Genomic DNA, 3,326 nt, shown 5'->3' on the forward strand with positions numbered 1-3,326 from the left:
CGGACCGCGGATCCCTCCTCCCCGTTGTCTCCTCCCTGCCTCGGCCGTTGCGCATCTCCTCATCCGCCGCGGCCGCGCGCCGCCGCGCGTCGTCGCATCGTACCGCAGTAGCCTCCGGTGCGCACGGCGAGCAGCAGGATGACGGAGCCTCATTGGACCCGCAGCCCACTCACTGATAGGAGGCGTGATTCGTGCCACGGAGGCAGCGACAGGCGAGGCCGGCGGAAGTATGGAGGCGGGTTAGTGCCACACAGCCCCGCATGAGCGCGCGCGTGGACAGACTGTGAAGGATGAACAATAACCTCATCATTCAGGGCATTCTGAACGGAATAACACAATAACCTGCAACAATGAAGCATCAGGGATGGTTTCAGGCGATCCACACAACTGTGACTTTTATTAACACAATATAAACAATATTTTTGAATTACAATATATATATATATATGTGTGTGTCATGGTCCAATGCAATTTATAAAAAAAAAACAGTCAGTCGTTTTGATCATGTTAGAAATACAACAAATAGCCAAACACTAATAAAGATATACATCTACCTATCATAATTACACCCCTATATGATACACACCCATTTATATTGTGTGCATCTAAACAGAGTAACATTTTCTTAAATAATACAGCTTTACAATCCTTTTTTTTTTTTTTATTTTAAGGTCCACATTAAGTCTGTTGCACCACACAAACTGAACACAAGCAACATTTCTTGTTTTTGAGTGTAAAATAAAACCCTCTTCCCGCTCAAAGAGTAAAATTTTAACTCATCCTGGACAGTCCTGTGGTTTTTGCTTTGAATTTCAGCTGTTTGTGATTCTACTAAATCTGAACTGCAAGCAGTGACCCTGCCAAACAACAACAACAACAACAACAACAACAACGACAGCGCTGGAGGTACAGGGATGTAGAGTGATCCGTCTGAGGCCATTTGGACCATTTCCTAGTGAAGCTGCTGTAGGTTTCGCTGCTGACAGGCCTTCTTCACTGCACGGCTCTTCTTTCCTCTCTCACGTTCCTGGTGTGATATGTCCTGCAGGAAACAGGAAGTTGCTGATCTGTCCCTGCATGCCTTCATTTAGTCTTCACATGTTAGTTGACCCGGTCCTCTCTGTCTCCATCTTACTGCTGCTCACTGTCTTTGGATCTGTTTTTGTTTTTTCTTGCCTTGAGATGGTTGTACTGTAATCGACGCGATGAATAAAAGTGGTTCTGATTGATTTTTATGTTTTCCATAGTTTGTGTGGATGTTTTCTGCTGTGGTGATAAAAACATCAATTCAAAGCAGATTGATTCCCGACAAATATGTTTTATTGTACGGCCAACAGATTTTCTTAATTGCAGAGAAAAATCTTCAAACACTCCATGGAATTTACTCATGAGGTTAAGAAATCCTTCTGACTGTGACAGGAATATTAATATATCTGAGAGCATCGATTGATAAAGGCAATTAGAGGAAGAGAGACCGTGGCAGCAGATACACTGACGGCATGCAGAAACTGAAGCAACGTCCCTCTGGTTGCTTTCTTTATGCTGTGGGAAATAAAACAATGACTCCAGTGTCATCCCTGCTGCTGCTTTTCTGCCCTATTTTCACACGTCTCCGTCTCTTCACATGTCCACTGGCGTAAAGACTGTCAGCTTTATTTTGTAATTGCCGATGTGAACTGATACATTTTCCTAAAAGGGATGCATATATTCTATTCTATTCTGACAGAAGTCCATCGTGACTTTAAATGTCCTGCAGGTGTCAGTGCAGCAGTGTTGGAGTTACAGTGAAATCTACATGGACCCGTTTGACATGTCTTGATCTTCTCTCTCTCTCTCTCTCTCTCTCTCTCTCTCTCTCTCTCTCTCTCTCTCTCTCTCTCTCTCTCTCTTTCTCTCTCTCATTTAAATATTGTAGTTTTCTCCTCTGTTAAAGTGAAATGTGCTTAATTTCACATTAGACTCATATTTTAGTAGTTGAATGTAGAAAAACAGGAGGATTTAAGAAGAAAATAGCCCAGCGCCCATGAGCAGTGCAGTGTGTTGTTTTTTCAGGTCCTGGACCAGTGTTTCTCATCTGCCAGGAATTTTCCTCTTAGATGTAAATTCTAGCTGACATGAACTCTGGATGCCCACTTCTCCCCTGAGGTGCATGTGGTGGTGTGTTTTGTTATCTCGCGGGTGGAGGTGTTAATTTGGAGAGTCGGTGCGTGGAAATGAGGCACGGCAGCGTCGTGAAATGAGACAATAAAGAATGCTGAGAGGACATCAACGCAGGACTTCTTGCACGCTTTACTTTACGTATAGCTCATCGAAATGCTGCATAAAAGTAAAGAATTTACAACTTTTCAGTTGTAATAGTTTTGAAATTAAAATCCTTTGTTGAGAGAGATGCACTCAAGAAATCAATATTTCCAAATAAAACTTTGTTTATTAAAAAAAATGTGTTTATTGGTGCATATAAATTAATAAAAGTTATGTATTAAAAATTAAAAATTCAGTCAGGACTCAGCTCACCTCTATGACATGTTGAGGTTTGTTTACACTCAAATCTTGAGTCCTTGCTGTGTTAAAGCAGTGGAAGCAGGACTGTGTGAGTGAAGCTGGAGATGCTGCAGTCTGCTCTCCCCCCTCTCGGCTCCGTGGCACTGATCTGCCCTCATACAGCACCGATCTGCCCTCATACCGCATCGCTCTGCCCTCTCTCTCTGCTCACCCTGAACCTACGTTTCACAGCAGCGTCACAGCAGCACACACACACACGCGCGGATTCGAATGACGTCATGCATCCACGTGCGCATTTTACCACTTTCCCTTTATGGTCATCAATCCTGTGTGAGGAGACGAATGTACACAAAACCATGATAGCTTCACTGTGATCTGTTTCCTGCCTGTAATGCCAACCAGAAACAGCAAGCATGTCCCATATAGTATAAGTCTTATTATAAGGGGGGAAAAAAGTAATTTGACATTCTCAGTGGATCAATGATCAGAATCAGTAAAGGAATTCACAGCACAAATCAAGCCACAGTTTTGTGTAATAATATTTTATTTATGTAACAACTTCACCAGCATTTCCTTCAATGCAGTTTTGACAAAACACTGGCAATGAAACCCCTAAAATCTAAAAAAGGAACTCATTCAAAGACTTCATGAATCCAGGGAGGTAAAAATGTCTGTACACGTCCAGTGGAAGCTGCTCGGTGTGTGTGAACACACACTCCCCTCCTGCCCAACAGGCACAGTGTTAGAAGATGTTAATGACACCAATGTGGGAGTGTATCTGTCAGGACTTCTTCATGCACTTTATCACACCATCTCATTCCGGC

Source organism: Salarias fasciatus, chromosome 14 (assembly GCF_902148845.1).
Source record: "Salarias fasciatus chromosome 14, fSalaFa1.1, whole genome shotgun sequence".
NCBI classification, from domain to species: domain Eukaryota; kingdom Metazoa; phylum Chordata; class Actinopteri; order Blenniiformes; family Blenniidae; genus Salarias; species Salarias fasciatus.